The 12048-nt window shown below is 46.6% G+C and overlaps 1 protein-coding gene across 5 annotated transcripts in view; it reads right to left on the bottom strand.

Annotated features, from left to right (window-relative positions):
• Positions 1-11699, bottom strand: part of LOC147641325 (uncharacterized) — a 36056-nt gene extending 24357 nt beyond the window's left edge. For 3 of the 5 annotated variants that reach the window (XR_015269215.1, XR_015269216.1, XM_086820480.1), the window contains exon 1: positions 11520-11657. The gene's annotated coding sequence lies outside the window, so the exon portion shown is untranslated. Of the gene's footprint in view, positions 1-11519 lie in introns of all 5 variants that reach the window. The other 2 variants (XR_015269218.1, XR_015269219.1) reach the window with 2 other exon arrangements.
• Positions 11700-12048: the final 349 nt, after the last annotated feature.

Genomic DNA, 12048 nt, shown 5'->3' with positions numbered 1-12048 from the left:
TCACAGACATATACATATGCAATGATGATCCAAAAAGTACATTTTCTCCATGCACTATACACGTGTGCCAGTGATGCTCCAACTGTCCCAAGTCATAGTCCTCTGACAAGACCCTTGACCAACAGTTAACAGTTCATCACAGACATATACACATGCAATGATGTTTCCACATATGTACGAGTATTTTCATGTACTATGAGCCCATCGGTACCCCAAGTAGACTTTGCAATAAAGCCTATAAAGCGACTCCATGATCCGATCTTGAGTATGTCCGTTGCCGAGGAGTGGAGGTACCCTCCCCTTGAGCTACAGGCGAAGCTCCGGACCCATACTCTCCTGCTGAACCTATGGCCTGAGCATTTAACATGGTAGACTCCTAACCAAAAGCTTTGAGTTAAAGTTCTTTCTCGTGAGATGAATCTGCGAAGTCACCTCCCTCCATACACTTTACATCCCACAGGAGAACAATGCGTAAGTTTGTCTCTTATTTTTTCTTGAAGATGATTCGTGCCAAGCCTTTGAAGCCTCTGTGGAGTTGCCTTCCATAAAAGCAACACATGCACGACTTTTTCGCTTGCATCAAAATCCTATTGGCCTTATCTGTATCTTCCACAAACCCCGAACATCTGTTCAACAACCTTTGTTGTCCCTCGAGTGCTTCAATTCCAATTCTGCGTTTCAAGCTTCAATTGGCCTCTCCAAAAGACCTTGCTCTTGCCGCTCCGCATGTAAAAAACTCAACAATTTCAGCCCTTCAAAAAAGCACCTTTTTGCACCCAAGAAAGCCCAAAAAGCAGCCCTTCCGCGCTTTTCGCTTTCAGAAACCAAGCCAAAATCAGCCCATACTTTTTCAGAACATTGGTTTACACTTGTAAACCCTAGTCCACCGAGTCTCATGATGGTCAACCCTCGGTCATATCACATGCACATCTGACTCTGTGTGCAATGTGGACATGCTGTACTACTTCTAGAGCCCAGGTAAGGTTAGGAAAAGCCTAGGGGATTATATCCGGCAATTTTGTGAGCCTTTTCGAAGGACCTGCATGCCCGGTGCGTCCATTAGATAGATTGCACGACCCTCTCTGCAGGCGATGTTGTACAGACTAAGTCGGGTGTTGTTACACATTTGTGGGCATCTGACAAAGTCATCATGTAGGTTAGAGCATGTACATCCTAGGGTTCGAATCCCACGTCGATCGGACAAGTATAGCTAGGTGCACGAGCATTTTATTGTTTGTTTTGCAGGGCCTAAATGAGTCAGAAAATTGGATGGTTCACTTGGTCGGACAAGTCGGTCAAGTTGGTAAAGGTTACATTGCCCGAGAATGGGGGAACCAAAAGAGTATAAAAGAAAGGCATTAGGCAATCATTTAGTGATTCGTGTGGATCAAGACCAAGAGGAAGAAACGCCAGAATCTCCACGCCCATTCTCTCACTAGAAAAATCGTGGAACTTTCTCTCTCTAGAAACAGCAGCGCTGTTTTCTCTCTCTACAGCAGCGTTTTCTCTCTCTACAGCAGCGTTTTCTCTCTTCAGCGAGGGCGCATTCAGCAGCAGCAAACGGCAGCGCTTCCTCTCTCTAGGTAAAACCTGCAGTTTTCTCTCTCTAGAACCAGAAAAACAGCAATCTGTATTTTTACTCTCCTCTCTCTAGAACCTGCGTTTTTCTCTCTCCTCTCTCTAGAATTCTGCACAGCAGCGTTTTCTCTCTTCTGCTGCAGTCTATCATCTCTCTAGATCCCCGGCGGAAACCCTAAAGCTTTGCTTCAGCCATAGCCAATCTAGAGCAGCCATTTTCTAGCAGATCCATCGCGTAGAACCCGACCCATTCGCAACCAAGGCCTAGTTCCCGTAGTTTTCGCCCGAAGGAGCCTATTTGTGCGCCAAGAAAACCCTCTGTTTGGACTGTTTTCAGCAGCCATAGACCTCGCGTTTACAGCCATACATCGGCCATAAACACTTGGAAGATCAGGAGGACCAGAAGGAGCACAGTAGGAGTGATCGGGGTGACAAGAAGGGGCAGATTTCGGCAAGGACGAAGGGCTGGACAGAAATCAGAAGGACCAAAGATTCAAGGGCAAGACGACCGTCTACAGGTGAACCTTTCAAGAGGAAGACTCACGAGGTACTTGTCAGTGCATTCATACTCAGGTATCGCCTTGTACACATTGTTCCAAGCAATAAAGCAAATACCAATCCGGGAACGGATTGGGGGGCCCTGGAGAGGGTGGTTGGGACCCCATCGGTGTCTCGTGTACTTCTTCTATCTTTGTTAAAGAATCAGAAAAGTGTGTGAAGTGTGGTGATTGATAGATCCATTGTGCATTTACGCTTTCAATTCCGCTGCGTGTTACATTGGTATCAGAGCTTTGGCTTCTTTTTATCATCTCACACTAAAGGAAACCAGAAAAAAAAAATTCTGGTGTTTTTGTTGAGTGTTGTTTTCAGGACCTTCCCCAAGGGGAGACTCCTCTCAACTCAAGGAAAAAGCAGGTCTACCACTGCGGTAGTGCCGTGCGCCTTGAGCGTGGGAGAAAGCAGACACTGTAACCGCAAGGGTTCAGCCGTGGTGCGCCAACGGTGAGGGTAGATAGCCCCCTTGGAAGCCGAAGGCCGAAGACACCTCGACACGTCTCGACCGTTGGTGTATGGTCGTGACAAGAAGCGGCATGGATACCTCATCTCCATCGCATGACGGCAACCCTGTTGCCCCAGACATCATAGACTCCTCTCCGGATGTGACCCTTCGCGCCAACCCGGTTACTCCTCCTCCTATGGACGCTATGACACAACTGTTTATGGCTATGATGGAGCGGCAGGAACGCATGGAAATGGCACGGGAAACAGCCCGAAGAGAGGACATGGCGCGGCTCGAGGCCGCTAGACAAGCCGAAAGTGATCGGCTAGAAGCAGTTAGACGTGCTGACAGGGATCAGCAAGAAGCAGCTCGACGTGCTGACAGTGATCGGCAAGAAGCCGCTCGGCGCGAGGATAGTGAGCGGTTGCATAAATTGCTCGCCACCTTAGCAGTGCACGCGGAGCCCGCCCCACTTCCCGATTTTGAGGCGATGACACGCTCCATCGTCGACGCTACGAAGGCATCGACAGGACCCTCAACACCGATTCCAGAAAAGATCCAGTTCAGTAAGTATGATGGTAAGATGGAAGCAAATGTGCTGTATTCATGGTTGCATCAATTTAATTCTTATTTTACTGTTACCCCAAAGACCGACAATAATAAAGTGCTTTTAGCATCTATGCATCTGTCGGGTGATGCCATTCTTTGGTATCACGAATGGACGGCGATCCGAGCATGCTGTGGCGCATGCGAAGCAGTCTATCTTTGAAGACTCTCCTCCATTCTCTTTTTCTTGGGATGTTTTTCAGTCAGATTTAAAGGCTAGATTTCTCCCTCCACAGTACTTAGAGCGCTTGGAAGATGATTTCCATATGCTTAAGCAGAACAATGCACCGGTTTTATCTTACTCTAACAAAGTGATTCAGTTTGGTGTGCAACTTAGGAAGACGGAGAAAGAGCGGTTGCGAGCTTTTCTTTTTGGTTTGGACCATTTGATTAAGTTTGATGTGCAGGCACAGTGCCCCTCGACGATGGCAGATGCCATCCGATTGGCACAACTCCAAGAGATGAAGCACAACCATGGCAAGCTCAAGACGCTCACGAAGGAAACGACGGAAGCATCCAAGCCTAAGAATGGTAATGGTAATGGTCAAGGTAAGCATGTGCAATCACGAGACAAAGGAGACAAGTCCTCTACGTCTTCACAGAACAAGGGTAAGGCCCAAGAGACGGATAAGCCTAGGCTTACTCCCGATCAAAAGGCCGCCCAAGGCATCATTGGGGGTAAGATCCCCAAGGATGAGATAGACACGTACAAGAAAGAGGGTAGATGTTTTACATGTCACACTAAAGGACACACGAAACGAGAATGCCCTAAGAAGTCGAGTGCTCCAAAAAGTAGGGGTGAATCCGGATCTACTCCCACTCCCGCATCTTCTAGTGCTACTCCCCAGGTGCATACCGTGGTGAGTAGGGAGCTAGAAGATAAGCAGGAGGGGGTGCTTGATGAGGTTAATGGGGAATTGATTAAGTGCTACGGTCATATTGCAGGCCAGCGTGTAGTTGTTTTGTTTGATACAGGTAGCACGGAGGATGTGATTAGTGAAAGTTTGGTCAGTCGTGCCAGTCTTCCGAAGAGTCAGATGACGGCTTTGCCGGCATCTAGGTTTTCTGAAGGCATGGACATCTCTTTTACCGAAGCATGCCAAGATGTTAAGCTTGTAATTCAACAAGTAGAGTTTAGGCATGATTTCCTTATCTCTAAACTTGTTTCTTGTGATGTTATTTTGGGTATGAAGTGGTTTCACAAATTTCAGCCCGTTATTAATTGGTCGCGCCACACATTGTCTATCCATGACAACGTGTCGCAACCCGTTCTTATACGCGGCGAGCCGGGAATCCCTTCTCTTCCCTTGATTTCTCACATTCAAGCGAAGTGGGAGTTGAGACGTGGTGCCCAAGCGGCCATCATCTATGTCAACCCCAAGGCAAAAGATTTAGGCATCCCTGCTCAGTATGGAGAACTGTTTGATCACTTTCATGAGTTGTTTTTGCAGGATGATCTTCCTCCAAGTCTTCCGCCCGAGCGTCCCGAGGATCATGTCATCGATTTGGTTGAGGGCACGGAGCCGGTCAGTAAGTTTCCCTACCGCCTCAATAAGGTACATGAAGAAGAACCTGAGCGCCAACTAGGTGAGTTGTTGGATAGGGGGTTTATTCGGCCCAGCGTAAGTCCCTTTGCAGCTCCTATTTTATTTGTGCATAAGAAAGATGGATCCTCACGCCTTCGTGTGGATTACAGGGCATTGAACAAGATGACGGTGAAGAGCAAGTTCCCGATGCCGCGCATCGAGTACATCCTTGGGCGGTTGAACGGCGCGAAAGTCTTCTCCAAGATTGATCTCAAGAGCGGCTACCATCAAGTGCGGATAGCCAAGCGAGACATTTACAAGACGGCCTTTTGGACGGAGCGCGGTCACTACGAATTTGTGGTGATGCCGTTTGGCCTTACCGGCGCTCCATCGACGAATCTTCGTCGACTTGGTCGGTAGGTGTGTGTTTATATTTTTGGATGACATTTTGATTTTTTCCGCTACTTTGGAGCAGCATGAAGCAGATGTTGAGAAGGTGTTGTCGCGTCTCTCTGCCAACCGATTGTTCATCGCTGCAAAGAAGTCCGAGTTCTTCTCGAGGAGGTGGCGTACGTTGGTTACATCATCTCAACGGAAGGCATCCGACTAGACCCCTCCAAGGTAAGTGAGGTAAGGAATTGGGAGCCGCTACAAACGGCCTATGACATTCGTTCTTTTTTGGGTCTTTGTCAAGCATCTAGTTCCCATATAGAGCACTTTGCACACATTGCCGCACCTTTGTCTGACATGTTAAAAGGGAGTTAAGACTCACCGCCAGCGCGTAGTCTTGACAGAGTCAGCCAACACGAGCGCTTTTGAAGCACTCAAGGTGGCAGTGACTGAGGCTCCATGTCTCCTCCTTGCTTCTTGGGATGAGCCCTTTGAAGTTTGGAGCGATGCGAGCAACAAAGCAATTGGGGCTGTTTTACAACAGCATGGACACCCAATAGCTTTTCTGAGTCGGAAACTTAATAGTGCTGAAAAGAACTATTCGGTTTACGACAAAGAACTCTTAGCAGTGATCAATGCTTTGAAGCATTGGAAGCATTTCCTGTATGGACGGGAGTTCACTGTCCGTACAGATCACCAGGCTTTGAGGTGGCTCCAGTCTATGCCTAGTGCTAACTGGAGCGACAGACAAGCTCGTTGGTCTCAGTACTTCGAGTAGTTTGGGGGCATGATTGAGTATGTTCCCGGGGTAGCTAATCCAGTTGCCGATGCATTGAGTAGAAAAGGTCATGTGTCTCATGTTGAGAGTCCGTCTTTTCTTACTATAGAAGGTATTGGGTTAGAGGATATGAAAGGAAAGTATGCGGACTCTTCGGAGTTTGGCAAGCAGTGGTTGCAGGCTTTGGAAGCCCCAGGCCCTTGCAACTACATTATTCGAGATGATTGGCTGCTATATAAGAATAGATTGTGTGTGTTGCGGTCTCACCGGCCAGCAGTGTTGCATGATGCACATGATGCACTCACAGGATGGCATCGAGGTATGAATGCGACTTTAGAAAAAATAGAGCGTCATTTTTTTTGGCCTAAATTGAGAAAGGATGTGTATGAATATGTGTCCCGTTGTTCTATCTGTCAGAAGGTTAAAGCCCCGAGGGGTAAGCAACAAGGCCTCTTGATGCCATTGCCTATTCCCGAAGGTCCTTTTGAAGATATTTCCATGGATTTTGTCAACTTACCTCCTAGCTCTAATGCGCGGAATACACAATGTTTGACAATTGTTGACAGGTTCAGCAAGTTTTGTATGCTAATTCCGTGTAGGACAAATGTGACGGCAGAAGATGTGGCCCGGTTGTTTGTTAAGCACTGGTACCTGATTGCAGGTTTACCAAAGTCTATAGTGTCAGACAGGGACGCTAAGTTTACTTCGCATTTCTGGCGGGCATTATTTGACAATTTTGGTACTAAGCTGAATTTTTCGAGTGCTTTTCATCCGCAATCAAATGAACAGACGGAGATCTACAACCAGTTAGCGTTCGACGTTCTCAAATCCTATGTCCACGACCAGCAAGCCAAATGGAAAGTATATTTGCCTTTAGTTCAAGCTGTATTGAATGATTCTTATTCTAGCTCTATTGGCAAGACTCCCTACGAAGCAGCGTTTGGCCGACCATTTCAGTCTTTGCTGACGAGGTTTATCGCCAAGGAACAAGATCACCGAGACGTACGCAGAGATATAGGAGAGCATGAAGCTTCGCTTGAAGCATGCGCAGGACTCATACTCTCGACAGGCTAATAAGCACCGCCCCGATGTGTCCATCAACGAAGGTGATTGGGTATACCTACGCATCATGAAACAACGGCTCAAACAAGTTGGTACGAAATGTCCAAAGTTGTCGTTTAGGATGTACGGTCCATTCCCAGTCGTCAAAAAGGGACCCGCTCCAGAGCATGTACCTGATGAAAAACAGCCTGAGATAGTAGATGAAGCAGAAGTCCTAGAACCGGAACAAGTTTTGTTGCACAGGTTCAAGCACGGTTCGGGGAAGAAAGTACGGCAATATTTCACGAAGTTTAAGGATCGAGGGACTCACGAAGCGGTTTGGCTGGATGAAGATTTTTTCAGTGAGTATCCGGATTTGCTAGCAGCCTATCAGGAGGCGATGCAGATCGGCCCGCCGGCCTCAACTTAAGCAGGAGGGGATGTCACATGCACATCTGGCTCTGTGTGCAATGTGGACATGTTGTACTACTTCTAGAGCCCAGGTAAGGTTAGGAAAAGCCTAGGGGATTATATCCGGCAATTTTGTGAGCCTTTTCGAAGGACCTGCATGCCCGGTGCGTCCATTAGATAGATTGCACGACCCTCTCTGCAGGCGATGTTGTACAGACTAAGTCGGGTGTTGTTACACATTTGTGGGCATCTAACGAAGTCATCATGTAGGTTAGAGCATGTACAGCCTAGGGTTCGAATCCCGCATCGATCGGACAAGTATAGCTAGGTGCACGAGCATTTTATTGTTTGTTTTGCAGGGCCTAAATGAGTCCGAAAATTGGATGGTTCACTTGGTCGGACAAGTCGGTCAAGTTGGTAAAGGTTACATTGCCCGAGAATGGGGGAACCAAAAGAGTATAAAAGAAAGGCATTAGGCAATCATTTAGTGATTCGTGTGGATCAAGACCAAGAGGAAGAAACGCCAGAATCTCCACGCCCATTCTCTCACTAGAAAAATCGTGGAACTTTCTCTCTCTAGAAACAGCAGCGCTGTTTTCTCTCTCTACAGCAGCGTTTTCTCTCTCTTCAGCAGGGGCGCATTCAGCAGCAGCAAACGGCAGCACTTCCTCTCTCTAGGTAAAACCTGCAGTTTTCTCTCTCTAGAACCAGATAAACAGCAATCTGTATTTTCTCTCTCCTCTCTCTAGAACCTGCGTTTTTCTCTCTCCTCTCTCTAGAATTCTGCACAGCAATGTTTTCTCTCTCCTGCTGCAGTCTATCATCTCTCTAGATCCCCGGCGGAAACCCTAAAGCTTTGCTTCAACCATAGCCAATCTAGAGCAGCCATTTTCTAGCAGATCCATCACGTAGAACCCGACCCATTAGCAACCAAGGCCTAGTTCCCGTAGTTTTCGCCCGAAGGAGCCTATTTGTGCACCAAGAAAACCCTCTGTTTGGACTGTTTTCAGCAGCCATAGACCTCGCGTTTACAGCCATACATCGGCCATAAACACTTGGAAGATCAGGAGGACCAGAAGGAGCACAGTAGGAGTGATCGGGGTGACAAGAAGGGGCAGATTTCGGCAAGGACGAAGGGCTGGACAGAAATCAGAAGGACCAAAGATTCAAGGACAAGACGACCATCTACAGGTGAACCATTCAAGAGGAAGACTCACGAAGGTACTTGTCAGTGCATTCATACTCAAGTAACGCCTTGTACACATTGTTCCAAGCAATAAAGCAAATACCAATCCGGTAACGGATTGGGGGGCCGTGGAGAGGGTGGTTGGGACCCCATCGGTGTCTCGTGTACTTCTCTCTATCTTTGTTAAAGAATCAGAAAAGTGTGTGAAGTGTGGTGACATTGTGCATTTACGCTTTCAATTCCGCTGCGCGTTACAGGTCAAAGCACAGTCAAACCTAGTCAACGTTGGTCAAACAACCTTGCTTTTGCATGCCCCAAGCTGTCCCAAACTTCATGCATGTGATTGCCGCAACTTAGGCAATCTCCACACGCAGTCACATCCACTTTTCGACTGCGTTTACCCCTTGCTTTTTGGTTCAACGACCATGCTTTTTGACATTGACCCCTTGTCATACTCCTCTCTTCCAAAGTCTTTCCATGTATAGACTCCCTTGTTGTTGCCCACTGTAGCCCGTCTCCTATTTGCGACTTGTCTTGACTCAGACAACCACAAGCTTGCCCCCTTGAAGAAGTTGACAATCCCTACAACAAAACCTTGAAACCAGCCTTCAGTAGAATCCGAAGGGCAGTGTACGAGCTTTCACTTGTACAAGCACGTCGTAGGAGATAGACAACCGCCACAGCAAAGAGTTTAGGAGAGGGAGCTTGAGCGCTCCTACACAGAGATGGCACTGGCCCCAAACCGTAGAGGCGCCCTCGCAGGTATTTATTTCTTTATTCCAAAGCAAACTTAAGGTACAAACCAAGTCCAATGTTGGACCCTTGCACCAAGCTTGCCTTCACCCAAGCTATGATGCTTACAAGTTTCCCTCAAGGTCTTATTTATACAAACTGAAAGAGAAGCAACTTGTGCACGCTTTTTTTAGCAATATGCACACTTTTCCTTGCAAAAATAGCTACTTTTATTTTTAGAGAAAAAAAATTGAAATCTCATGTTCTCTCACTGGAAAGTTGCGCAATTTTCTCTCTAGAAATTTGCACTACAATGAATTCTCTCTAGAAATCTACAATAATTTTCTCTCTAGAATCTGTAGCAATCTCTCTAGAAATTTGCAACAATTTTCTCTCTCTAAAATCTGCAAAAACCCAACAAAGCATGTCATTCCAAATATGCTAGCATCATGCTTCGTCTATGCTCATGTGAATACTATATGCCATGCAAGATAAGCTTTTAGGTTTTCCATGCACATCACAGTTATGAAAGCATAGCATGCCCAAATATACCCATGTCATGAAAGCACACATGCCCTACATGTAGGAAACCATGTCCAGTCACAAACCTAACCCTAGCCCATGACAAACATAATTATCCCCATGTGGCCCATGCCTAAACATAACGTATACATGATTATTCCCATGTGCCCAACGTCTAAACATGTGACATATGCATGTGCAAACATAAACCCTATGTGCAAACCCTAACCATGCTCAGGATACGGGCTGGTGGGGTTTCTTTGTCACGGATGCAAGCCAGTTGTGGGCTAGGCCGGTATGGGTTCGTTATGACAGCCTTGTGTTTTCAGTTTCAGTTGACTTGAGACTATGCTTCGACTACTCTTCTCAATTGGAGCCGGGTGAGAGTGGTTGGTGTCAGGGACAGATCGCACACGATCGATCCAGTGGTTGTTTTAGAGCAGCTTCACAACTAGCAGCTTTGGATATGGGAGGGTAGGCCTCTTGCTAGTCTGGCTTGTGACCTGACTGAGTGGTTATGGCTGGCGCCTCGTTCGACAGCTGAGCCAGTCTCTTTCTTCCAGTACTTGCCGAGGATTGGCCGTTATGCTCTTCTGCGTCATCAGACCTTCATACACTCAAGGATGAGGACATGGTTACATGCAAGACTATCACATGCCTTCTATTTGGTCTGCGAGCATGAGCCGACGTATTATGTATTTCATCTGGATGGTTGCTCATGCTGGTTACAGTTTCCAAATTCACATCTGTTGTTCGAGGGAGAGAGGTCGGACACCATTTATATGCTTACAAGCACTATTTTCTATAGGGGCACCCTAGACATGCTTTCAGCTACGACGCATGACTTTTCCGGACACTCTAGAGAGCCTTTGTTTGCTACTATGGTGAGCATCTCTCTTTGTTGTATTTGGAAAAGCAGATGCCTGCACGTTCTGAGCGATGAGCAGGTTTCTTCTACAGAGACACTATCGATGATTTGGACAGAGCTGATCCACACTCTTAGGAGTCAGTGGGTAGCCACACAGGTTTGAACAACCCCATTCAAGCTTCCAAAGGCTGCAACAATTCAAGCGCAATAAATCAGGCTCCCAGCCCATGAGTCTACCAGGCTGAGATGGCCACTGGCCACCAATCAGTCCAAACTCTTGGGAGAGATCAACATGGTGTCCAGCTCCCTAATCTGTAAGCCATCTGCCCACTCCAATGCTAGAAAAGAAATCTAGCGCTCAGCCTGTAAACACCTCTCACGTTGCTGTGAGGCTGGGGCAACAATAGAAGGTCAGTTACTACGCTTCCCCAGGACCTTTCACCTACTTAGCGAAGTCATTTTCTCCTTATGCAGGGGAAAACCTCCTAAAAACAAATTGTGCCCTGCTTGCATCAACATTTACCCTAATCCATAAAGCTTTTCTCCCACCAAAAGACACACCCTGATTAGGGCTTTGCTCCTAACATACATCCGCATTCATAAACGACTTCACCTACCGTATTCCATAAAAATTTTCTTCCAAATAACCTAGCGGGACCAAACCTTGATTGCAATACATGAAAATAACAAGAAAACAGGCAGATATGTACAAGCATCCGGCAAGTCATGTTCAGTCAGCAGCAGAAATGCAAACCTTAATGATCTTGTGAGACAAAACCCTATCCCTAAATAACAAAGCCATGATGAACCAGAGATCATGGCATCGCCATAGAAGCCAAATTAATATCACAGAAATTCACAAAGAAACTAGCGATACGTACGTTCAGAGAAATGAAACTTATCAAAGTCAGGGGATTCGAAACCTTAGCGGTGGAGTCAAAGCGAACGCGATCGGAAAAACGATCAGAAACCCTACCAATGCACAGAACAAACTCTACCTGGGCGCACTCTCTCATGAAAAGGTACTGTGTGTCTCTAATTGTGCGTGTCAAGAACGTTCCAGAAATTTGACGCAACAAACCTGTATGCCACGTGTCAATGTTCCATTGCCCTTTTAAAGAGGGTAAAAAATCTCTGCTCTATATTATATTATCTTAAGGAAGAGTTTCACAAAGCTGCCATGTGGCAAGAATTTGGAGGTAAGTTTAGGTAGAATTTGATTTTGGAAGCCTCAAAAGACTTGCAAAGCACGGGTTCTCAACTAGTTTAAAGAAATGTATTATCTATTATCTATTATATTCTTCACGAATGTGGTGGCAAGCTACGTAGTGAGCAACCAAGTGATCTCGGGAGCTCGCCCCAGCTAATTGCCCCCTTAATCTTTAATTCATCAAAGCAACCTTAGCTAAG

The sequence above is a fragment of the Cibotium barometz genome, chromosome 2 (genome assembly GCF_041138505.1).
Source record: "Cibotium barometz isolate CiBa-2024 chromosome 2, ASM4113850v1, whole genome shotgun sequence".
Classification (NCBI taxonomy): domain Eukaryota; kingdom Viridiplantae; phylum Streptophyta; class Polypodiopsida; order Cyatheales; family Cibotiaceae; genus Cibotium; species Cibotium barometz.
Note: the sequence above shows the minus strand (reverse complement) of the source record. Positions and strands in the feature narration are given on the sequence as shown.